General features: G+C 38.3%; 1 protein-coding gene across 6 annotated transcripts in view; it reads left to right on the top strand.

Moving 5' to 3' along the window:
* The window catches only part of CHRM3 (cholinergic receptor muscarinic 3), a 518,874-nt gene that overhangs the window by 306,532 nt on the left and 185,253 nt on the right, over positions 1–27,089 (top strand). The window contains exon 1 of one of the 6 annotated variants that reach the window (XM_067025655.1): positions 12,595–12,615. The exons of 4 other annotated variants lie outside the window; for them this stretch is intronic. The gene's annotated coding sequence lies outside the window, so the exon portion shown is untranslated. Of the gene's footprint in view, positions 1–12,594; positions 12,616–25,076; positions 25,099–27,089 lie in introns of those variants that run through there. One more of the 6 variants, XM_067025654.1, reaches the window with a different exon arrangement.

The following is a 27,089-nucleotide window of genomic DNA, read 5'->3' as shown; positions in this document are numbered from 1 at the left end:
CACCTTATTTTTTGGATTGAATAAATAGCAGGAGACAAAACAAAGCACAAACTAATCCTACCAATATAACACTACACAATTTTTTAGAAAATAGGAAAAAAATAGCCATAATTTCACTCAGCTATTAACATTTTTATTCTTTTTCCTAGTTATAATCACAGTATGTGTAAAAGTTTACAGACATTATATTTTGGAACCTTAATTAAATTTCCCATCATAATGTGAACTTTTACATTGCTTCATTAGATTTATAATTATCATTTTATTAGATATATAATATTTCAGAAAATAGTCCTTCATCTTATTAAATATTTCTCTGTTGTTAGGCATTTATAGCAATCTCAATGTTTCAATATTTTCAAAATTATAAATAACCATGCAACAAGTTCTCTCTTATATCAGCTAAGATTTCTTGTTATGTGTCTTGCCTGAGAATATAATTCCTGAGGTTAGAGTGTTCAGGTTTCCACTTCTCAGAACCAGGAAGGAAAATATATTTCAAATTAGAAAAATGTCTTAGCAGAGTTACTATGAATGTGTCTTGAGTTTTTTAAGAAAATAAACCTACAATGTTAGCATTAAATATTCCATAAAGAAATGATCAAATTAATTTTCTGAGAAATTAGGATATCCAAATTGATATTACTTTGTGGGCTTAAGCAAAAATAGATCAAAGAGCTTTTCCTCCTTCCTGGAAGTGTTGTTTATGAGCATGTAAGATACCTATTTGAGTTCCTTTTATGAAATATGCAAGGTAAACTTAAGAAGGTAGCTACTTCTCAGAGGCAAAAGGGCTAGAATGGTTAATCAATTAAATAACTTTTATGAGTCTCTAAGCTTGTCTTCCTCCTTGGGTGTAGTCGGAGCCTGAGGGGTAAAGGTAGACTTGAACTTATTTATCGTTATCTTTGGTTGGGCTGTTAAATTGTTTCATTCGCAATAGTTTGTTCCTATGGTCCCATGACAAGTTCAGTAACATCAACCAGCCTTCAAGGTCCATGTTGCCAAAAAGAAATTTCCAACTTAAAAAAAAAAAATGTTACCCAAAACTCTTATCTGTCTAGTCCTGCCTAGTTATTTGCATATTTTTAAAAATATAATGCTTCCTCTTCCTATTTTTCTGCAACTAAATCGAGTATTCATCAAAGGTTTTAACAGTCAAACCTAGTACAGTCACACTGACCTTGCAGCTTCTTGAAACCGTGAAGCTGGTTCCCACCCCAAGCCTTTACTCTCTCTGTTGCCACTGTCTAGAATGCTTTCACAGACTGTCCCCTGGTGAGCAAGGGTCTGCTCAAATGTCTCCATCCTCAGGCAGCTTTCACTGACAACCAGATCTAAAATAAATGTCATACTCCAGACGGTTGCTCCTTTTACATACGTACCCTGCTTTATTTTCTCAGTAAAGCAGCTAATGTTATCTAATTAATTTTGCTGCAATTTTGTGTGTTCCCCTCTAGAATACAATTCCTTTTAATCAATGGCTTTATCTATTCTGTCCATATAGACCAAGCTAGAATAGTCCTTGTTATGTGGTAGGTAGTCCGTATTTGTTGAAATAATGAATGAATGAGTGAATAAGTGAATTAATGAATGAATGAAATCCATGTTATAGACATGGATCAGCTGAGAGGGGTTGGGACCCCTTTAAATGGTTATTGGCTGCTTTTGGAAATAATTGTTAGAGACGGGCTTTTAAGAGTTCTCTGACTTAGGAGGCAGTTTCTGGCAGTTTCTTATTTGTTGTGAAGTTCTAGTTAAGTAACTAAATAGAAATAAGTTCAAAGAGATAACCAATGGTATATCTAAATTCTTCATTACTGACAAATAATTGCTTGGTAGCAAAGATGCTTGTTTAATTTTATCCTTAAAGCCTAAGTGTTTAAAAAAAGTCAATACCATAAGTCAAAACAATATCCATATTATATAGGTTTAAAATGATATTAATTGGCATTTGGCACAGAATGTCATTGTATCACGAGATACAACTAAAAGAAACTCTGTGGTCCTCCTATACCATGGCCGGATAAGAAAGGAACTGATGGTGATTCTTATAATGGCAAGTTCTTTCCACCATCCTTGACCCTGAAGGCTGGTTAGTATTGTCGAACTTATCATGGGAACCCAGGAACAAAAGATTGTGAATTAGACAATTTAATAGCCCAATTAAATACTAAAAGAGAAACAACCTTTTTATCTATATCTATATTCGTATCATTGAAGATCAGTCGTTGCAAAATTCCCCCATCTAAGATGGGCAGAGATTTCATAAAGTCTTAGTAATTTCATATCAGTAGGTAGGCAGATAATGCAAGAAAATACATCAGGACTGTCTGAGTAATGACATAGCATTGTGAATGATTAATATTGTTAAAACTGTAGAGATAGATGTGATGTGGGTCTGTGTATGCGACACATGGGGAGGGACCCAGGAAGGGGGCAACCTGAGGTTCACTTCAAAAGCAAGCCTCAGTTAAGCATGTAAATTAAAATATTTTACTGCATATTATTTAATCATTTAACCAGGTATAGTGCAGAGAATTTGATAGCTATAGGATATCAAGTTTCGATTAAGTAATTTAATAAAATTTTCTTACGTCTCTTTCTTGGGAAATCACTCCTTTCTGTGCATAAGGACAACAAAATGTAGCCTGTCTCTAAGCACTTCTCATCCATGTACCCAGCATTTTTCAGTACTCCCCAGACAACCTATTTGTCTTCCTTGTCAACCTCATTCATGCTCTGCCCTCTGCTGGGAAAGCCCATCCTGTTCTTTTCTGGTTTTGTTCGGCTTCATTTTAGGGAATTGAAGGGATACTGTTCTAAGTTTTCCCAATTATTTGACCACTCGTGCTCACCCTGTAAGACCTGCCAAAAATGCCACCTCCCCTGTGACACCTGCCTGAGTCCCCAGGTGAGGTAAGTGAGGGCTTCTTTGGGGCCCCCATGGCTTTGTGCAGATGCAACCACTCTGGCTCAGGTGAGATTATTTAGGTTTAGTTCATTGTTTGCCCATCTGTCTGTCTCTCCTTCCACACCATGAGCCCTTGGGGCTCTGCATAGATTATGTCTGTAACAAGTTGGAATTTTTCTGCTCCTCTGAGATCTGGTAAACTTTATTCACCCGTATCTAACTTTGCATTGTCTTAGAGTCCAGAGTTCACTCCACAAGTCCTGAAAATTACTCGAGTTAATTTTTGTTCAATCACCAGTGTCTTCATTCCAAGCGTGCCTTAGTAATTCCCTAGCACCCAGACTCACAACTCAGCCCCTTCCCAATTTGCCAGAAAAAATATTTGACTTTCTCCAGAATTTGATGAGCTTAGTTAATGATTCACCAAAGATTTGAGGGGTTATGAGGAAAGAGTCACAAAACACAACAAACCCTCAGTCCCCTGCCACTCTCCCGGTCTCCCTTTCCCTGTGTTAAGCATCAGCCAGATCCTTCCCCAAAGCACACTCAGGGCAGCTCCTCCTAGACTTAGGCTCCTCATGATCTCAGCTTTTATCTCTAGCAAGCTTGTTCAGAAACATTCCCAAAAGGAAACTCGCCGTTTAAGAGAAACTCTCAGACTACCCAAAAAGGGAACAACTGATTTTATCTCAAGTCTTATTCATCTTTGTCAGGAGCACAAGACGCAGATTTTTGTAGACGCTAAAAAGAAAATACGTTGGACTCTGTTGTCTCGGTTAACTTGGTCCTTGATCAATTGCAGGCAACTTCAGCTGTCTTCTATTTTGGTTATCCTTGGTTGTGATTTGAATGACTTAATTGATTTGTGAGCTATTTTAATTTTCCTTTTGCCCTTTACAAAATTCTCCTCAGATCAGAAGAGAAAACTAGATTGTGTGGAATTCATCTCTTACTTAGAAATACTTGTGTAAAATAAGTGAAATCTATTATTTTAAAAAACTAAAATTATCAGAATTCACCTTTGAGTTTATCAGTAGGATCATATACTAATAGAACTCTGTGGTTGGAATGAATGAAAACCCAGAGGTCTTTGTAACTGGGAGGATATGTGTGACTATTGAAAACACTCAGCATTTTAATGAGCTCCTCTTGCCAACATTTAGGAGGATATAAGCACGATGGCATATTGCTTCTATCACCATAATGGCAATCTCAAAAGCAGTTTCCCTTAAGAACCTGAGAAAGGTGATAGAAAGATCTATTTTGTAAAGACTGAAAGAGAACCCCGAAGCACCAGTAAATTAGAATTCATCTGTTAATGATAAGGTAAAATGTTCCATAGTGGACAGATAACCATATTTTGTGTGGTAGAGATGGTCTGTTATCCCCAAGGGTAGAGTGACTATATCTGGACTATTTCATTGCTCCCCTGAAGTGGAATTTGACCGTAAAGTAAAAGGACATGTTTTTGGCCTTCTGATTTACCCAGGATTTAAACATGGGTATGATCTATGACGAGCCAATCAGAGATGTGTTTGGCATTCTAAAGCCCCTTTAAATCCTTGTCACAGGGCCAGTTCCCAGTGCCTAAAAAGGAAGTCCACACAGGCAACACAAACACTGCCTGCTGGGCCTGGGCACAGTCTGCTTCTGCAGAGACTGTGTAAACGTTCTTCATGGGCGTTTCTGTGTGGTAGTAGACAAGAACATAAAACACATTTAAGGGTGTCATCTCCATTTTGGTAGCTTAGCCAAATAAACTAATCTCTGAAGTGAAAGTCAGAGATCTGAATTACAATTCCAGCTCTGCGATTTACCGTCTGCATAACACTACCCAAGTCATTTCTGAGTTCTGGGTTCCAGTTTCTCCATCTATAAATATGGGCGATACTGCTCGCCTTATCATTAAACTGTCCACGCTGTAGGAGTGGTTGATATCTTGTGCGTCCTTCACATCTGCAGTTGTGCTTGGTCCAGTGCTCAGTAAGTGCCTTTTGAGGAACTGAGTTGGGTTTGTCGTGGTCATCAAATAAAATGATAAGCAGAACAAGGTCCAGATAAAATATGGAATGATGAATGCAATTTTATTATCGATGATATGTTATTGGAGATAACATTACTTATTCAACAGTTTGCACAAACACCAACACCACACCACATGATTTTGTTGTTGAAGTATGGTTGGTTTTTTTTTTTAGTTGAGGTGTGGTTGGTTTACAATGTTTCAGTTGCACAGCAAAGTAATTCAGTTATACATATATATACATATATATATCTCTTCTTTTTCAGATTCATTTTCATTATAGTTTATTATAAGATATTAAATATAGTTTCCTGTGCTGTATGGTTGGTCCTTGTTGTTTATCTATTTTCTGTATGGTGGTGTGTATCTGTTAATCCCAAATTTCCAGTTTATCCCCACTTCGGTAACAATAAGTTTGCCTTTTATGTCTGCCAACACCACATTGTAAGAAGCCTTCTTGTGTAATGGATTTGGTCATTCTGTGACTCCAAACACAGTTCCCCGTGCTCAGAGAGTTTTGTACTTACCTATTTTATTCTGTTATGTCAGCTAAAGCTAGTGTGACCACATGTCCCAGTTTACCAGGGACCTCTACAGTCTACCTGTGTTGTCCCAGCATAATGATTAATATTACCCGCTTTCACCAGCAAATGTCCCAGTTTGGGTGATAAATCATATGGTCATTCTATTTAAGCCTAAATAATGATGTTCTATTATAATCTGTAAGGAAAAGAGACTAAGCAAGAAACTGGAGAAATGTATACAGCTCTTTATGGTTTTAAACCTTGATCTTGAGACTAGACATAGTGTTAAAACAACAGATTTCTCTTATATCACTTGAGTAAGTCATCCATTATGTCTAGCCAGCAGTGCTTACTAAGTCAGATTCTCCCTCAAGGCCTTAAATTCCTGGCTTAGAAGTGCTTTCTGCTTGCCTGCAGGAAATCTAGTCCTCTACCAGTTTCCCCACCTGAAGAACTGGAAAGTCCCAGGGTCTGCATTCATTCATTCACTAGATATTTATAGGATCAGCACAGCTAGCATGACATAAACAGCTAGGTGTGCACTTGTGAGCAAGAACGTGACCATCCTTCATGGAGGTCACCTCCTAAAGTGAGAAACAAATATTACAAATCACCCAAACAAAAAGCTGTGCTTCTGCTAAAAGAGAGATGGAGGTGTAGGGTGCTCTGAGAGCTGATAATAGGTGGATTTGAGCTGATCAAGAATATTCAGGGAAGGTTTCTTTGCAGAAGCTTCAGTTGAGTGGAGAGCAGAAAGATAAGTCAGCATTACTTTGGTGAGGGAAGAAGAGTAGAGGTGGAAGATCTCTTGGTGGAAGATCTCTTGGGCCAAAGTCCTGCGGTGGGAGGGTAGTATGAGCACAAGAGTGCCAGGGTACAGAAAGGCCAGAACTTGCCCAAACACAGTGCAGCAGTCAGGGAAAGCCTTCTGGGAAATGAAGCTGCAGAGGTATCACAAGAGGTAGGGAAGAAACAGAAGTGTCTTAAACCAGGGGCATGTGATCAGATTTGTGCTTGGAATATATCAGCTGACCTAAGTTGTCTAAGATAGATTGAGAGGCAAGGGAACCAGAATAGGCAAGATTACAAGGTAGGAGGCTTTCATGAGCAGTCCTGGCTGGAGATGAAGATGGACAGATTACAAAAGGAGGGAAATATGCTGGCTTGATACTCAGGAGGTAAAACCTGTAGATCGAGGTAAGATGTTGGCAAGATATGGGAGGGGGAAGGTGAGGATGGGACCAAGGATGACTTCCAGTTTCTAGCTTGGGCAATTGCATGGTTCACAAATGCATCTTGGCTGCCTTTCATCTTCCACTTTGTCCATCTGACACCAGTCTTGTGTTCATTCTGCTGCAGGGCATGGGATGCTATCCCCAAATGTGGGCAAAGCCCCTGATCTTAATTCCCCAGGAGGATAACTGTGAGACATTTTTCCTTCTTTTAGAAGACTCTACTAAAGCTCAGGGAAAACAGAAGAGAATTATAACACAGAGAGTAACTCAAAACTACCCAGAAGTAACTACTTTTGGAGCCCGAAAGCCCACACTCATCCTCATGGAGTCTATAACAAGGTGTATCACTACTGAACCTAGAAAATACCACCAGGTTGCAAGGGTGGACTTACATTCACCAGTGGGAGTGATTTCACACAGGTAGATGCTTCTTGATATTAAGGCCCTATCCTCCAAAATTCTGCAATCAGGCCATGTCTTTCTTACCCTATTATAATGCCCTCGTTTCCTTTCCCAAGATTACCTCCTTCCCATAATTGACTCTGCAGATGACCCTTCTATTGGTAAAAAACTAACCTCCCAGCAAAAGGGGTGTCATCTTGTCTTATGATTTCAATAGGTCAATGAGATGGGAACACAAAATCAGAACATTCTGTGATATTCGGACTTAAGTCACCCCTGTAGTTAAACCCTGGAGTGGGGTGTGTTATGAGCAGATTTCATAAGCTTTCTTTGGCTGCAATGGGGATGATGGACTAGAGAGAGGCAAGACTTGGTATATGGAACTGAGAAAGAGACTTCCATAGCAATCCCAACATGAGAAGATGAGAATTTGAACCAAGGTAGTGACAGTAGTGGCAGAGAGACACAGAAGAAAAGAAAAATCAAAATCATTAAGGCTCAATGATTAAGGCAATACATCATCATAATTAAGAGTCAAGGCTCTGGAGACAACAAATCTAGTTTCCAGACTCGGTTTACTATATACTAGAAATTTGACCTAAGAAAATTGCTTAATTTCTCTAAACCTCAATAACCACATCTGTAAAGTGAGAAGGGTGATACCTACTTTACTCGATGGTTGTGAGCATCAAATGGGATAATGTTTCAGAACACTTTGTTGCCTGTCACAGAGTGAAGTGTTAGGTTGAGCTAGGAATTTGATGGGCTCAATTTGGTGAGTTTTGGGTTAGAGGTGCTTGGTGTCTTGGACCATCTAAATAAATGGACAGTTACACAATGGTAAGTGCAACAAGTGAAAAAGATGTGGGAGAGAGAACGATAGAATTGTGTGGATAAAGACACTGACTATTGCGTAAGACTCAAATGAGTGAGGTATTAAATAAATGGAGGGAAAAAAAGGCTGAGGAAAGAAAACTGGAGAAGAATTTGTTAAAAGTGGGCAAATGAATGGCCCCTGGGGGGGGGGTGGAAAATCTGGAGAAGAAATGTCCAGAGAGGTAAGGAGAAATTCAGAAAATGGTGATATTCTAGAAGCCAAGGCAAGAGAGAATTATAAGGAGGGAGTGGCAAATAGTATCAAATACCACAGATTGAGTTAGTAAAAACTGAAAAGTATCCATTAGATTTATCAACTAGGAAGTTATCGATTGCCTTGAAAATACCAACTTCAATGAAGAACTGGTAAGAATTGAAGACATTTAGATTGGTTAGGAGTGAATGACTGATTGAGTACACAGTACATTTTTAAGTAGTTAGAACGTGAAAGGAAAGAGAGAGGGTAGTATAACTAGAAGAGGAGATAGGCTAGATGCAAGGATTTTTGTCAGTGTTCTGGTTTCTTTTGTTTTGAGCAGGCTTGTGTGCAGTGGTGCCCTGATAAACCAGCAACCCGAGGATGAGAGAGGAGGAGACAAAAGCCCTGATTTGTAGCTTTTGCCACTGCCTTGGTGCACGTAATCCCACCATGACTGAAGTCAAGCTACAAGTGTAATATTACTGAATGCAGTTAAAAGATATACATACCTATAATCAGCCACCAGCTCCAATGTACCACTGCATAGAAGCCGGTGCAATGGGAAAGCTTGAAGGTTTGTATGAGAAATGAAATATCTGATAGAATAGATAAAAGAGAGTGAAGGTAGAATCCAGGATACAGTTGGAACTCAGTGTTGGACGAGAGAAACATACATCACTTTTAATGAGTGAGGAGGCAAAGATTTGGGTTGGAATAAATTGATAGTGAGGAGATGAAGCTGAATAAGTTCTCACTTCATGGGCTAGCACAAGCCCATGTAAATTAGGAAATGAGGGCTTTGCTGAGAGGGAGCAAGTGGCGGTTGGTATCTAATATTGGATTGGAAGGAACAGATAATGTTTGAAGGAAAAGTGGATGTGGTAGGAGGGTTGGACAGCGTTGCGGTCCCAGTGATATTGAGACCAGGGCTTTGTATCGGCACCATTCTGCAGTCACATGGATTTTTCCAGAACTTAACAGTGCAGAAATAAAAATTATTATATTGTTCTTGGGTTAAAATTTTGCAGGAGAATGTGGAGGGTGGGCAAGAATTCAGGGGAGCAGTGGGTATTGACAAAAGCATGTTTAAAGTGATAGGCTCTGACGTCTAGGGTGAAGAGAGGGAAGAGTAAAGCCAGAAGCATCAATTCAACCATTGCCATTGAAAAAAGAAAGTGGCCTTTTTTTTTTTTTCTGGCTGTGTTGGGTCTTCATTGCTGCGCACAGGCTTTCACTAGTTGGGGTGAGCGGGAGCTACTCTTCGTTGCGGTGTGCGGGCTTCTCATTGTGGTGGCTTCTCTTGTTGCGGAGCACGGGCTCTAGGCGCGTGGGCTTCAGTAGTTGTGGCTCCTGGGCTCTAGAGCACAGGCTCAGTAGTTGTGGCTCACGGGCTCTAGAGCGCAGGCGCAGTAGTTGCGGTGCACGGGCTTAGTTGCTCCGCGGCATGTGGGGATCTTCCCGGGCCAGGGATCGAACCCATGTCCCCTGCACTGGCAGGCGGATTCTCAACCACTGCGCTGCCAGGGAAATCCAAGAATATGTGACTTTTAAGAGAGTTATAGTCTTAATGAGGTTGTGGAACAGACGTAGAGGAACTATGAAATCGAGAAAGCTGAAAAGATGGGGGGGGGGCGGTGCTGGTGAGAGAATATCACAGAGTGAATAAGTAAAGAGGGAACAGCGTTTGGGTGGCCATGAATGTGACTGGGTGAAGCAGAGTAGAGGTGAAGATCATTAAAGTGAGTAAGGCGAGGCGTTGGATGGTCATTCAAAAGGACATTGTAGTCACCCAGGGTCTTGGATTGGATATTAAGACTTTAAGCCACATGTCAAAGTCTTTGTTGGATGAAAGGGGGGGTCCCTGGGATTACAGCCGTTTGCAGGGGAAAATGGGGTATAGTTAAACAGTGCAAGCCTCAAAAGAGAGCATGCTTTATAGGACAGTGAAGAAATAGTATTTTTTAAAGTGATAATGAAGAAAGCTAGCCAGTGAGTCCTGAGACAGTATGAGTTTTTTTTTTTTTTTTTTTTTTTTTTTTTTTTTTTTTTTTTTTTTTTTAGTTAAGAGCCCGCACTTCAGTAAACATTAGGAGATACAGGGAAGAGCGCAGGTGCAGCTAAGGTGGAAATTAGGGGAAGGCAGCTCTCTCCCAAGATGAGAATGCACAAGAGGGTTTTGGTTTATTTGGCTTGGTTTAGATTTGTTATTTAATTTGGTTTTAGCCATTCACGCAAGCATATTTGAAGAATATATGTTTCTGAAGATAGTTATAAGATGACATTTTCAGGAATAGTAATTGAAATGTCTTCAGTTCCAGAAAGACATAGGTATTCTTAATCACCGTCCCTGATTTGTGGGTTTTATTTTATTTTTTTTGGCATGAATAAAGTCATGAGTGCATCTTCCAAAGAAGTAAATGTTCAAGTTTAAGATCTGAGATAAATTGTGAGGTTCTCAAAAAGGCTTATACCTATGCTGGACCCATATGCTTGCTGAGAAAGTAGCCACTGGCCTTGAAAGAAATCAGTTGTATTGACTTTGTTATGCTGGCACCAAGAAAGCACAGAACAGACTCTTTCGAATAATGGGAGCCTTGCTGGACATTTCAGTATCACAGAAGGGAGTTAGGGCCATTTCTTTGACAGAAATAGAAATATTTTTCTTACCAGACAATTCCATCATCATTGGAAACCGCTAATACAGAATTTAAGAAAGAACAGACACACATATTTATCATAGTTATGTTACTAAAGAGTAAATTAAATGTGGTTGTTGATTATTATCAGTTGGTTAGGGATTTAGGGATTGAAGTGACATTTCTTCAGATATGAGCAGTGACCTACCTATGCAGTGAAGTCCTTGTGTGGCAGAAATGTGAGGTTGGTGATGCTTATACCTTTTGCTTTCTCAACGTGTGGTTTACTCTTTTATGCTACCTGTCACTTCTGGCTTAAACATTGTCCAGGAAATTCACCAACACTGAACAAAGAACCCCCGCCCAGACTTGAGTTTTATCCTTCCTCCTCTGAAATTGACATTCCTTGAGGCAGTGTCCTGAAATGATTTGTCCTGCCCTGGCTAAATGGTAGTAATTTGTGTTTAACTCCAGTGGTTTATCAAGCAAGCTCATTTTATGCCATGTCAGTGTCTAGAGTGACATAGCTACAATAGGACAGGGAAGTGGGTTTTTCTACATTTATTTCCACTTCATGTGAAGCATGATTTTGCATACTGACAAGTAAATGTTATAGGTATAAGGGAAAGAGTAGCAACCACCATATTATTTTGCAAATAGTAGTATACAAATGGTATCAAAAAATGCCGAGAAAGATAGCAGTGCATGTTATAATGTTCCTGTCAAATAATGGCAAAGCTTTAATCAGCTGATACACAGACACACTCAGGATTGAAATGCAGCTTACAAGGTTGAAACGTGGCAAGTGGTTCATTGAACGCTGCGCAGAAGGTAAATGAACTGTGTATTTTCCAATCACAATTGGAATTTTAAGTGAGTGGAATGGAATAAACTCAGTTTGGAATTTGAAATAAATTCAGTTTGGAATGTGTCTTAGTGAGCAAGGTTTACACAAGAGCTACACAAACCTCTCAGCATGGAACATGACACAAGATGAAATGTTCCTGGCATCTTAGAAGAGCCAGATATGGATTTCTGCAGGACCGGAACACAAGCAATTGGTCCAGAGCTATTTGTTTCTACGTGGGGAAGGAAACGTAGACACTTATTTAATACCCTGCGGTGGGAGTAACATTCCTTCTGGTGGATGGAGTTGTGTATGCTTTCTCAGAAGGCGCTATTCTTAGTTTGGTGTTACCAGTAAAATATTTTCATCCTATTTCCATTTTTCTTTCTTTTGATGTCTACTTCAGTAGTTCTAAGTGACTTTATCTATCACACATAGTAAAACTAGTTAGAAAAAAAGAGAAGTGTCTGGAGAAAACACAAGAATCAACTTCCAGTAATTCAGGAGTAAGCACCAGCAGCAGTTTCCCTGTCTTGTTGCCAAAGCTGTTTTCTCAAACTATAGATTCTCATGAGCCCATAACTTTGCAGGGGAATCATAAAGGAGACTAGGCTTTGTATGCAAAACTGAAGAAGCAATTGGTAACTAACAGTACATCTTTTTTCTAAGGTAAGTTTAAGTCACAAAAAAAGACTTAATCTGCAGAGTAGAAAAACCTACATATTTCTTAGGAGCTTAGAAATACTGGGTTAGTTAGGGCTCCAGGGAGATGCAAGGTGCTAGACTTCAAAAAAAGACATCATCTGTAGATTAACACACTGGAAAAGGCAGATGACTCCAGGAAAATGGAGAAAATAAAAAGAGTACCGGGCTGTGGATTAGACGTTCATAGTTAGAGTTCAAGGGTTTCGGAAGTGAAGTGATGAAGTGGGTGAGCTCCAGGAATGCAGGATAAACAGGTTTGATGGATTGCTTGTTCTGAGTTTATAGTTGTTTGGAGGGATGGAATTATTTCCTTGTACTGCATGTTACATTTTTCCACTAAACCATATTTCCATTCAACAGTAGCTTGTGATTATTTAGCCCTTGTTTGCATTCAGGGAAAATCTAGATAATGCCCTAGAATTTAGCAAATATTTGTTTTCCTGGCAGTGACAGACTTGCCAGTATTACTCTTTCGGGGGCAGATGTACAGTGTTTATAGTTTCCACTGCTTGGAGCTTTCTATACATTTATCCTTGGATTAGACTCAAAGTAAGCTGATTTTAGCGAGCCACTGGGTAATTCTGACCATTTCATCTGGCGATTTTAGTCCTGTATTGTTGCAGCTGACCTGTAGACATAAGGAGTTACTGGGTCACCAGCTCACGGAAATGTCTTTTGATTATGAGCACGCTTTCAACATGTGTCCATTGAAGGTAAGGGGAAAAATATTGCATGATCTACTTGAATGCCAATTTTAGTTAAATAAAAGTGGGATTTCAGGCATGGCCTACTTGTATCTTCTTACATTTAAGTAGTCGTTCAGCAATTCTGTGTAAAACAAGAGGTCTTTGAAGAACTGAACTCTCGGATGAAGCAACCGTGTCCTTCAAACCACATCCTTCCTGCTGCTTGTGGGAAAGAGGTCGTGTTTGTGTTGGGCTCTGAGCACATGCAGAATAGATCTGTGTGTATTTCCACAAATAAAAGGACATTGTATGTGTGTTTGGCACCTGTCATGGCAAGAGCCGTTGATTGCTTCCTAAAGCTTTGTTCCAACTCCAGGATCAGCAGGATTTTTAAACACTGAACTAGGAACTAGGCACTAAAAATACATACACAGGAGACCTATGATAGCATTAAGTTTCGGAAGCAAGGCGAAGACTTGCAAACTGTGTTATAGCTGTGTCATTACTCTCCTTATTATGGTTCAGGGAAGGGGATTTGACAGGCTGTGTATCCAACCTGCAGACCAATGAGCCATGTTGTAGTAGCGATTTGAGATAATGCTTATTGTTTCAGTGAGGATGATCCAGAATGTATAGAACATGAGCATGTATTTTGCTAAAACTGGAAACTTTGTCCTGTCTATTTGCTTATGTTATTCATATCGGGTTTCATAGAGCCACTGGCAATTCAAGATCTTGTCATTTATTCAGAGACAGAGGAGCACCCAATCAAAAACAAAGTTTAAGATAGAATAAAAGTTATGTTACAAATTAAGCTTGGATTATTAAAATGAAACAGTAATTCTCTAATGCCACTTGGCTCCAGTTTTCTCAGGGCAAAAACTGGGACTTTTCCATGTTGCAAAGAGTTACCAAGTGAACAGAGAGGTCAGTGTGATGTTTTAAATATGCCTGGTATTTCCAAATGCTTACTCCCAAGTCTTCAAGGGTTTTGTCTGTAGAGATATGGGAAATTTGAGTGGTTTTTCTTCTCTTTTAGATTTTCTCTTACTTTATCTAGAGCTTTTACTGTATAAAAGTTCATGAACAGGCATGATTTAAAGAGAAAACAGTCTTACGAAATTCACGTTGGAAATCATGAGTATTGTATTTGACCCTTACATTAAAGTGGTCATCTCCTTGAATATAATGAAAATAAAGACAAGTGCCATCCCCTTAGGTTTTTTCGAATGCACTTTTTTCAATGTGAATTAAATTTCCTTCTTGAAATATCTGCGGCAGGGAGTGATTGTGTTGAGGGGCAGTATGCATTTTTAAATTTTATTTTTGTTTTATTTACACTCAACTGAAATAGATTTGAGAAGAATATATATTTATTTAAGGAAGGAGCTCCATCAATTATTATAATATGGGAATTATATATTGTGAAATTTTAAATAATAATAATTTTATTCAGGTGATCCAATTAAAGGAGTACTCTTTTGAAGAACTGGGAATATGTCAAAAGCCCAAACTCCATGCTGTGTAAGGATGTCTATTTCTCAGAAAACCCAGTGTGTTTCAGTTCTTAGAACAGATACTATAAAAGACTCTCTGTATAATTCGGTGAGTGAAATTCTCTTCAAAGAGGATGCTGAATACAGAAGATGAGGTTAGTGATAGGTAAGAAAGGAATGTCTTTCTCCAGCTCACCTTAGCGTAGGACCACCATCCCCCCCAGCTCAGATAGCTCTACCGAGATCATAATCCCAGAGATTTCATGATCAAGTGGGCAGAACCACATTTAAATGATAGGCCTGGCATTAAACATTAAGAATGGCATTTTATTGAGTAATCATTAATGGTTTCAGGGCTTCTAAACCACAGTGATGTGTAACCCATGAACGATATAAATGCATTTCATTAACAGGCAGTACAAAGTTTCCATCTGAAAGTAACTCAGAATGGGAGTTCATATTTTAATGAAGGTCAGAAAAAGTAACCCTCGTAACAGATTATAGAAAGAATGAGAAAAATCTTTTACATATTGTCAGTTCAAACAGAGAACATTTCATTGAAATGATCCCTACATTGAAAATTCATCATGGAATAATCAATGTGTTCTCTTTGTACGGTATGGGAAATACAAAAGAAGTGTTATATAATCTGGTAGGAGATTATATGCACTCATTTGTGTTATATGCACCTGCGAAACAATTGGAGAAAAATGCAAACAAGACCAAAAAAATATACAATTGTAGCACGAAAAAGTAAATGTTGCAGAAGGTGAGGGAAGGGAAAGGAGTTGATGTGGGAGATTTCCAGGACAGTGAGGTATTTTTAAGAAGGACCTTGAAAATGGGTAAAATTTGTATCCTCAACAAAAGGTAGGGAAAGGTATTCCAGACGATGAAATCCTAGAAGAAAATGAAAAAAATAATTATTTACCCAGTTCACATTCAGCTTTTGGTTCAAGGGATAAGCATTTAGAAACAATGCAACTTATTTGATCTTCTCCTGCATAAATTGTTCAATTTCTTTAATGTTCCAGCCAAAGTCTGTCAAGCAGTTTAACCACTTGATTTTGCCAGGCGATTTATAAAGATGTAGTCACCTGGAAAATGCTAAAGGATTGACTGAAACCAGTTTTCTTCCACTCTTGTGAAATATGCCTTTGTTTCAGTCAGGTTGACTTGATAGCTAAGAAAACAAAAAGAACCCACAGGACACGTTTCTTAGCGCCCCTTGGCCATGTGGGCCTAACCACTCACATGTACCCAGTTAGCTGCACAAACAGGTATTATTGCTATCTGCCCCCTCCCCAATTTAAGTATCATTTTTACCAACTGAAAAATCTTTCCTCTCGCAGTTTAATAGTAAAAAGGACACAGATAACAAAATCTGAAGATGTAGATTCTAGTCTTGTAGTTATTCCTGTTCGTGATTTTGGTCAAGTCAATTACCTTATTTTTATCTCAGTTTTCACTCATTGAGTTACTGTTCATTAAGCACACTGAGCAATACAAATGGCTCATCTGCAATGCAGGTACACTGGAGTTACGAATCTTCAATATTTAAACTATTAAAGATAACTTTAATGTACAAATAATACATTTCATTTAGAGCTAAGCCAACATATGCAAGAGTTGCATTTATGATGATCATTCAAGTGAATTATAAGCCTGGAAAAGCTATGCATTTTTTTAAGAACACAATTCATCAACACAATTGTGCTGTATTGAGTCCCACATTTCTTTTACGTGAGTTTCTTCAGTACGTTCCAGGGTAGATATAGAGCAGGTATCACTTAAGAGATTATAAAATGTTAAAAGGGAAATAAAAATTCAAACTTGGTTTGGTTGATTGTGTCATCACTGTAGTAATTTTTTTGATTAAAGCTTGATAGTTCCTTATTGAGATATATATATATATATATATATATATAGAGAGAGAGAGAGAGAGAGAGAGAAAGAGAGAACCTAGATGAGCTCTTGGAGTAAATGGAGACTTACGAATTTACTCAGTACCCTCTGCTTTCTAGCTCTTATTTCCTCTGTGTAATGTGAAAAATATTGCTGGGTTGCAATGCCAGTGCTATCTAAATCTGCTTTCATGAGAAAGAGGCCAATACTTCAATTTATATAGCAATATGCAAGGCATCATCACTCAGTTATTTACCAGAAATACCAAACACAGGAAACAGTTCCCTTCAGTAAGCATAAAACAGGGCCTAAATAATTTCTAGAGGTACTTTACTATGAGGATAAAATAGTTTTCTAAAGTATAATTCAATTACAGCTTTTATTTTTAAAATTTTAATGTCTTGTCAATATTTTTCTTTGAAAGATCAATAGTTTATATTATCTCTGAAAGCAATGACATAAACAGAATTAGAATTTTTACTTTTTTTGGACTTGGTATTTTCAACTTTATCTTTAAAGTGCATAATGGGTCACAAGGACCGGCAAGTTCAACAATTGGGCAAATGTTTATTAAGCTCCCCTAATGTTATTACTAAACTATATTACCACAACTTATATAACAGATATTGAATAATTTGTTTGTGCCAGACACAGTGTTTGGTGCTTTATATGCTGCATCTCACTACACTAATCATGTGTAGGATGTCAAGTGATTAAATATGATCCCTGTCCTTTTGGGTGAATTGTATGAAATGTTTCTAGAACTAGATTGGAAATTACTGTGGTCAGTGTGACTGACCCAGGGCTAATACAGCTCTTCTGTGGCCCCTTCTCTTCTCACCACTGAGCCCCTGCTGTCTAGAACTTAAATATGAGGCCCCAAAGTATAGACTAGTAGCATTTTGCATCTTTAGAGCCCCAGCTTGGTTGAGTGCCAAATTGTGGAGCTTGCCGAAAATCCAGGGACTTTCACTACGAAAAATCAGGAAACAAACTCCATTTTATGAATGAGTATATTTGGGCCCTGAGTTGATAGTCACTAAAGCCAAGCTGTACAATCTCTGTTACTTTCAAATATAGTTGAAAACTCACAAATTTACCCTTTGTCTCTGTCCAAATCAATATTGGCCAAAGACAGAAGCATTGCCTTTGTTGGCCATGTTGTAGATGATGCTGGAACAGTGGTCAACTTGGCAAGAATGTTGGCTTAGGAGGCCATGAGTACATTCCAGTCCTTATAAACCTCCCCAATTATTACAGAAGCATGTCCTGAGCTCCTAGTGGAGTGTAGTAAGTGTGATTCTCTTTCTCAAGTCATTTGTTGATGAGACGCATGGCAAAGCCCAAACAGTGCACCTGTGGGGCTAGCACTGAGAAGAAAACAGTAATTTTTTGGAGTATTCTTCAGATTGAGATGTTTTATTATCACAAGATACTATAGTGGTTAAGAGTCAATTTGAGAAATATGAATTAATGGGTTAAAGTCCAGGCTTTGCCATTTATTTAATTGTGTGTGCTTTGGGAAGTTACTTAACCTCACTAGACTTTAGGTCCCTTACTTGTAGAATGTATATACCAGTAGCGCTATCATGCGGATTCAGTGAACTTGTACAGTCAAGTGCTTAGCACAGTTCCTGGTGCAAAGAACACATTTAATAATGCTGATGTTAGAATAGTTTATAATAATGGTTCACCAATCTGGCATTTTCTCCACATGGATGTTTTAAACATATCTCAAATAGAGCACCTTAGTCTTCTTTCGGCATGCCGTATTTCAGCTTTTCACCAGATCATCTAAGCTAGAAATTCTGGTTGCTTCCTCTTTTTTTCTGTTATCTCCCACATGCAATCAATTACTGAGACCTGATGATTTTACCATGTAAATGTTCCTAACTTTTCTGCATTCTTATACCAGGGCCTTATTTCAGGCCCTTGTCATCTCTGGACCTGATTACTAAAGCAGCCAATCACTTATTCTCTCATTTAATCTTGCCTAATAACCGCCCCCCCTCATCACTGCCTCCCCAGCAGTGCTCTCCTACAGCGTGTTCTCCCTGTGGAGCTCTTCCATCACCTGTAAGTGTAAGCCGAGCGTTTAAGGGTAGCATCTTCATTGATCTGGCTGCTGCTTCCCTCTCTGACTTAATTTCCTTCCTCAACATACTTTGTACTTTGGAAGTTACCTAGGAAATGATTTTTTGAAAATAATTCTGCTATTAGAAAAATTCTAGCTTTATCATTGCCTGGAGAATAATGGCACTATATTTTCTTTGCTTTTGTGGTATCAAGTGACTGGGCCGTTTTTCTACCATCGTAACAGTTAAATTGAAGTTTGGAAAATGAATATTAAGTCAGAACCTAAAGTCAATATATTATTGATAATTTGTTTGCAAAATACTATAAATTCAATGAATACACATATTAGGTAGAAATATACATATATAAACTAAAATTGAATATATGTTTACTTAAAATGGATGCAGATATACAAGAGTATATATGTTTTTGTATACTAGAATAATTCCACCCTCTGCAACCTGATGTGCTTTTTTGTTTCTTGTTACTAGACATGCCAGTTATTTCTATGGATGCTCATACTTTTCATGCCAAATGTCTCACTGCATAAATTAAGGTGATATAGTTGCCTCATCTATTAGGTTTTAAGCTTCTTGACAACAGGGAAACTCTTTACAAGTGTGAATCCCTACTGTGCTTAGAAAAGGCAGAACCCTCTGTAACCGGTCTGTGAATGCTAGTTGATTGGCTGATTGAGGGTCAGATCATGAATTTTGAATTATTTACCCAACAATAATGAGAGTTCTGTTGTCTGGCTAAATAGTTTAGACAGACTCTTTGCCCTAAAATCCAGCCTGGAATTTGCAAACTATTTCAAGGGAGGAAAGGTGAAGTGGGTTAAAATAAAAATGGTTGCTGGCTTGAATTCAAATGAGGAACAGTATAGTCTGATTCTTGAGATGTGCACATTTTCCCCTTTTTAAAATTTATTAAACTTTTCCATACTCCCATAATCTGACACAGGAGTCAGCAAACCAGGGCCCTCAAGTAAAATGTGCCCCACTGACTGTTTTTTAAATGAAGTTTTATTGGAACACATCCATGCTCATCCATTTGCACAGATAGAATAAAAACTCTCAGGTCCTTTAATGGAAGTTTGCTAACTCCTGATCTAGCATATTAGCTCTTCTAATTTTTTTGTCTAGATTTACTGATATTAATATGTAATTTTGGTACATTGTGAGTGGTTATATGTTTTATCTGTGTATTATAAATAATGTTCATCTTGGCATTGAACTTTTGAATAAAAAATAATGGTAAATTAGTTCCCTGGTGGTCTAGTGGTTAGGATTCAGCGCTTTCACTGCCGAGGGCCTGGGTTCAGTCCCTGGTGGGGGAACTAGGATTCCCGCAGGCCACAGGGAGCGGCCAAAAAAATAAAAATAAAAATAAATGGTAAATTCATAATACCCATGGAGTTCATGTGCCCTGTATTACTAAATTACACCCCATTTATTGGACATTTAGTTTTTTTCTATTATATTTTGATTGATTTTGATTTACCTTTTTAAAAATATGACTACCGTAGACTTCAAAGTATAAAGTATTAATGTAGCTCCTTTATCTAGAGGGGTTTACCAGGTGGTTTACCAGGTTTGGGGGGATAGAACTCACCTTTATGCCCTCAACAATTACTTTCCTGATTATCTACAAGACATATGGTGATATTTAGTGGACAAAACACTTACCTGAAGTCAATGGGCAGTAATTCTGTTTTCCATTGAGCATAAAATCCTGTACAGTCTCTATTTTAGTTTTCCTCTGTGAAAACAGACACAACAATAAATGCCTTACGGAACCAACCTTAAGAAAAGATGTGCTGATGAAACTGTGTGATTGTGAATAAATAAGAATGATTTATTTACTTTTATGATGTCAGCATCTCACGGTGCCTAACAGATAGCAGTGCTTATTAGATATTTATCATCTGATTTAATAATGATGCAGTAGAGAATTGTAGATGTTCTGGAAGGCTACCAGAACAGTAGTTAAGTGTGTCACCTCTAGAGAGAAAGCAACTCTGGGTTTGGATATTGGCTCCACCACTCACTACCCCAATCACTTTACACGCATTAGTTAAACTCTAAGCCACAGTTTTGGCACCTGTATGATAAGTATAATAACAGTTCCTACGTCACAGAGTTACTGTGAAGATCAAATGGTAAAATCCAAATATAGCACTAACGATATACTTAGCACATGGACACCTCTCTGTATATGTAAGTTATTATCATGTACTAGTATGAATCTCAGGTGAAGAGGTATAGCCTGTTTTGAAGGTAATTCTTCCTGGAAGGTCTTCATCTTCTGTTTGGATATCATCTGAGGAGCCTGGCCCTGACCCCAAAAGAATGAATATTAAAATCTTCTCCCATTTCAAAAACGTCAGTTTCATAATTTCTTTGCCAATTGAGCCCTCGACAGGGAGGCACTCTCTCTGACCTTTTCTTGGTATTACCAATTGTTTAAAAGTCTCTATTAAACTTTAAAAAGCTCTTGTGCTACTTCTCCTTGATGCTTATTATAGGTTTGGAATCGTGTGCTATAAAAAGTATTTGACTGTATGTGCTTGTATAATGGAAGTAATTTAATTGGGCACTCTGCCTCCACAGATCAGCAAGGGTCAAATGACTTTTTTAAGAGTACATGAGAGAAGTATTACAGGCGCGGGGAGAAAAGAGGAAAAAAAAAGAAAAACCAACCTCACCATTTGCTTTCAGCACTGAATTGTTCATGCTTCATTAAGGCCATTGGTGAGTCTCCCAGGCTGTATATTTGCAAACCTGCTCCACTGACAGACAAGCTCTCCACATGTGTGCTTCTAGAGTGGACGGCTAATCACCCCACATCTGTTTAGTTTCTGTCTGCACAATTTGAAAATCCTGGGACAAGGGCACCTCAAACATGCTGCACCTAATATACTTACGCACTATTTTGTCAGGAATGCTTGCTGCCTTCGAAGTTTCCTTACTGAACTTCTCCAGGATTACACTTGTCACTTTGGAAGAGTACAACAAAAAATATACCTTTCTGAAAAAGGGGATAGATGACCCAACCAAGTTCATCTACATAACCTACTTCCTTTTCACACAATGTCAGCAGAATTAGAGTTAACTGCCTCTCTGCCTTTTTTTGATAAAGGTTTCAAGTCTAAGTGGAAGAAACAGCTTGTCTCTTTCTGAACATACACACACTCATGTCACCCCCCCACTGAGAGAAGCTAAATTGGTGGTCAGGGTTACAGGCCATTTGAATGAGATTAGGATAGAAGAGACTGCGACCTTAGGGGTCCTGGCAGAAATCCTGAGTTTCTGATTTATGCAACATTAGGATATACGCATGTTGTGGCCAACTGTCTGGTAAACGAGGTAACGTAGGTACAATGATTAGGGGAGAAAACGAAATCTCCTAGAAAACATCACGTCCATCTGTCAATATTCCTGACTGAGTTTGGTTGAATGAGTCTTTTAGGTCTTTCGATCTTTGTCCCCTGTTTTGTAAGTTCACGATAGTAGTTTGGTTATGTGTTATGTAGATAATTTTCTTCAAAATATTTAAAATAGAGTACATTGACAAGTCCTTATAGAAAGTGAAGCAGACATGTTTTATTCCCTTGTAGCTGATGGTATTGCAAGTAATGGAATAACTCAATCCTTTCCCTTTAGGATGTTCCCAAATCAGAATGGAAATTTTGGCACAAAGTCTCTGTTTTTCATTCTAAATTTGACTCCGGGGTCTGTCTTTCATGAAGCAGGCAGGTCTCCATTGTACACACACACACGCACGCACGCATGCATGCATACACACTTATTTGTATCCTTTGAGCCACCCAACGGACTATCACTGCTATAGATAAAACCAACACAGGTTCATTCATTCAGTTCTTCATTTGGAGTGTTTTGAGTACTCGTGTTTAAGGTGTTGTCTAGATCAGCAATTCTCCAAGTGTGGTCTGTTGAGATGTTTTTTGGTTTTTGGTTTTTTTTTCAAGACTCTTCCAGAAGGGAGTACACCAGGTCAAAACTCTTTAAAATATTGAGATGATACTCTGTTGACATTTGCACTGATGGTGTAAAAACAATAGTAAATAAAACTGCTGGTTCCTTAGCAGGAAACAAGTTAGGGATACAAAACTAGTAGTCATTGTAGTCTCCACTACCCCTTGCCCACCCAGATTTCACTTAAGAATGTTTGAGATGAAGCAGTTAAAAGATAAAAGCCACCTATTTTGTTAAATCTCTATCCTTGAGGACATATCATTTTAATATTCTCTGTGCACAGTGTGAAATGTGCATAAATGTCCGTCTCATACTGAAGCATGATGTTTGTCTTAAAAAACAAAACACATGTGCTTGTTTCAGACGCAAGCTGAACAAACCACTTTTTTCATGGAACACCATTTGTATTTGAAAGAACAACTAACAGACAAATTATGGTTATTCAGACTTGAATATTTTGCACATATTTTCTTTAAAATGAATGAAATGAGCTGTGAGTTAAAGAAAAATAGTTGACAGTACTTGTTGACAATGGTAAATTTTACCCTTTCAAGTAAAAATTGAAATTTTCAAAAAATTATATTCACCACATGAGTTTGACAGCTTTATAATATTTTTAAAGTTTGAGACAGGTGTAATGAGACCGGTGATATTAATTAATATGACTATTTTGTATTGCAAAAAACATGTTGAAATCTGGAACATCTACATAAGTCAATGAACCAATGTTTTTTTAAAAAATGCAAGATGGTACAGAAGTATGCATTGGTAAAAGATTCATTCAAAATACAATGGATTTTAATATAACATTGTATGAAAAGTATGGTTTTAGATTTCACATTTCATTTCATATTTAAGAAACTACTACTGTTGAGTTTGGATGTATTTTCTTTTTTTTTTTTTTTTTTTTTTGCGGTACGCGGGCCTCTCACTGTTGTGGCCTCTCCCGTTGCGGAGCACAGGCTCCGGACGCGCAGGCTCAGCGGCCATGGCTCACGGGCTTAGTTGCTCCGCGGCATGTGGGACCTTCCCGGACCAGGGCACGAACCCGTGTCTCCTGCATCGGCAGGCGGATTCTCAACCGCTGCGCCACCAGGGAAGCCCCTGGATGTATTTTCAAAGTAAAATGTCCACAATTATCTGAAAAAAATTATTAAAATAATATTCTCCTTCTAACTATGTAACCTGTATGAACCCTGATTTTCTTCATGTATATCAACCAAAACTATTAATATATATCTCATTAACAAATTCAGAAGCAGAAACAAGAATCTGTCTTCTGTAAAGCCAGACATTAATGCAATCTGCAAAAATGTAAAACAGTACTACTCTTATTAAGTTTTTGTTTTAATATGTTATCTGTGTTAGCATGTGATTGGCTTGTTATTATTTTTAAATTATCAGTTTTAACTTCAAATATGGTAAATACTGTTATGTATAGCCCCATAAACAAATGGTCTTTCGTGTACTCAATAATTTAAATAGTGTATAGAGGAGTTGAGACCAAGAATTTTAAGAACCAGTGTTTTAGACATGGAAATGCAGAATCAAAGACACATAGTCGCTACCTTCATAGTTTAATAGAGGAAGCAGAACAAGCAATACAGCTATTATATTTCGTGCAATATTGAAATAGAAATTCGTAAGGAGACCATGAGAAGACAGAGGCAGGACTTCTAACTCACAGGTGGGACAGGAAAGACTTCTTGAAAGAAATATCACTGTATCTGAGTCTTAAGGTTCCTCTGAATCTTGATGTTTGTCTGAATCTTGAAGACCAGGTACACATTAGGCCAGTAAGGAGAGAGTGGGCATTCTTGTAGAGAGAACAGTCCTTTCAGAGAAACTGATGATAAGAGCACAGTTTTCTGGAAACTGCAATTTTAGGTTGTGTGAGCGAACCACGGGTGCTGAGATGGGAGCAATAGAAGTTGGCTGCGGTTCTGACTGTGGCGGGAGCAATTGAAAGATTCCCCTGGTAGATAGATAAACTTCACAGTAGTATGGATGCTCACGGGGGCATTAGGAAAGACTGGCTTAGGGAGAAGTAATTTAGGACTCCGTTGCAGTAGTCTGAAGGAGGATTGATAAAAGCCTGTACTAAGGCAGTAGCATGGTAGGGGTGGGGAGAATGAAGGAGTGGATTTGAACAATGTTAATGAGGTCATGTTTATAGTACTTGGTAGTCAAGTCAGCTGAATGCAGAGGAGGATAAAGAATATGGAAAGTATAGCTAAGTTTTTAGGCTCTAGGTGGTTGGACAGCAATAATGCCATTCTTTGAGTGAGAGAAGAAAAGGAGGGAATACATTGGGGAAGGATGGTGTTGATAAATATACTTTAATATTTTGAGCCGTATATGACTGTGGATCATCAGTTGGAGAGAGCCAGTGAGTAGCTGAATGTATGCATCTGTTAAGAGAAACACAGGCTAAAAATAGAGATGTGGGAGCTCTCAGTATATAGATGTCAGCCAAATCCATGGGTCTGATACTGAGATCACTCAGACAGTGGGTACAGGATGAGAACATAGCAGGTCTGAGGATGTCAATGTGGAAGAGATGAACAAGGCAAAAGGTATTATACTGCAGGTGATATTGGCTGTTGTAGTACATTTAGCCTTATTGGATATAGTTTTGTCTTCAACTTCAGTTAACCTAAGATTGAGATTAAGGAAGATCTCAGTTAGTGACTTATTCATAATCGAAGAATTCAACGATTGATTCTCTGTCACAGTTAGTTTGTATATGCCATTACTATTTTGCTATCTGTATGTATTCTTGCATGTGAGCGAGAATAAGAGTGGGGAGAAGGGGAGGTTGGCTTAGAGTGTAGTGAATGTGAATGTGTATAGAAACTGTAATGCTTTCTAGTACAGATCTTCCCTTTTTAAATATCTGGCAGCATTTAGATAATTGAAAACATTTTAATTTTGGTTTAGATTCAAATGCATCTTTTGGCAGTCATTTATGATCTATAATAAATAGCCATTAGAATTGTTCCCTCAAAAAACACTTGAAAATCCTTACTGCTGGCCTCAATGATTTGGCAAAAATGATGGTCCAGAACTGGAAAAAAAATTAACCAGTAATTAGCCATTTGTGCTTGTGTTTTACATTTTTAAATGTCTATTAAACTGCTTTATGAGAATTGTGGTTCTAGACTATAAAGAGCAAATGTAAGCAATTAGGTTCAAACACAGTGGTTTAGCAACCTGTAAATTTCACTTCTAACTCAGAAGAATCTCTAGAAAATACTCAGTGATACAGCCATGGGACACAGCCTGCTTGAGCAGAGGCCCTTCTTCCCTAAATTTGTACTTGGTCCGCCCTCTACCCACATACAGATGAAATTCAGTGATTCAGATGAAGTTGTTTAAAACATATCACATAATCACAATTAATATCTCATTTTGTTTGATTAATTGGGCTAAATTTATCCAAAAAGAGGAACAAATGTCATTTTAACGTTGCTTACATTCTTAGAAGTGCTATTTTCCCTCCAGATGTCTCTATTGTCTACATGCCATTTTATTCAGTTAAGATTTTACGGCATCTTATCCTTTCATCTTCTGTTTTCCTGGTCATTTAATCCTGTTGACCAAATTCTTCTGTTCCCTGAGTTCTCTCCCTGTTTAAGTTACCTTGCTGTGGCCTCTTATTTCAAACCGTAGGACCAACTACCTCCATCAGTCATGAGACAAAGTGGAGACAGCTCCAGCAGCTGGACAGCTCCCCAAGCTGTGCAGGCTAGGAAGAGGCTCCAAGAGCAAGAAGGATGCTGAGAACTAAAATGAGGACTCTAAAGGTTTCTCCAGCTGTCTGAAAGGCTTAGGAACAATTGGAGAGAATTGAGGCAAAAAGTTCTATTAACAGTGGGCAAGTAGCTATTTGTAGATATATATGCCCAGCATATAGTAAGCATCCAAGAAGTCCTTCATTATTATTATTATTGTTGTTTAGTCATTTTCAAGGTATATAATCTTAAGTTAGAGACTAGCAATAAATTCTTGTTTTGCTACCAGCCTCTGTAGGCGCTCATAAAGGTACTTTAGTTTATCACAAAGTACATTCATTTCATTTTTTAATTTTTTTAAGTATAATTAATTTATAATATTTTTAAAATTTTATCTATTTTATTTATTTTCGGCTGCGTTGGGTCTTCGTTGCTGCGCACGGGCTTTCTCTAGTTGCAACGAGCAGGGGCTACTCTTCGTTGCGGTGCACGGGCTTCTCATTGCGGTGGCTTCTCTTGTTGCAGAGCACGAGCTCTAGGCGTGTCGGCTTCAACAGTTGTAGCTCGAGGGCTCTAGAGCGCAGGCTCAGTGGTTGTGGCGCACGGGCTTAGTTCTCCGCAACGTGTGGGATCTTCCTGGATGAGGGCTCGAACCCGTGTCCCCTGCATTGGCAGGCGGATTCTTAACCACTGCACCACCAGGAAAGCCCTATAATATTATATTAGTTTCAGGTGTACAGCATAGTGATTCAGTATTTTTACAGGTTATAAAAAATGAAGTAAAGTTGAAGATGAGGATTAAATAGGAAATTGGGTTGAGTCAAGAATTAAAC

Source organism: Kogia breviceps, chromosome 2, assembly GCF_026419965.1.
Source record: "Kogia breviceps isolate mKogBre1 chromosome 2, mKogBre1 haplotype 1, whole genome shotgun sequence".
Taxonomy (NCBI): Eukaryota; Metazoa; Chordata; class Mammalia; order Artiodactyla; family Physeteridae; genus Kogia; species Kogia breviceps.
Note: the sequence above shows the minus strand (reverse complement) of the source record. Positions and strands in the feature narration are given on the sequence as shown.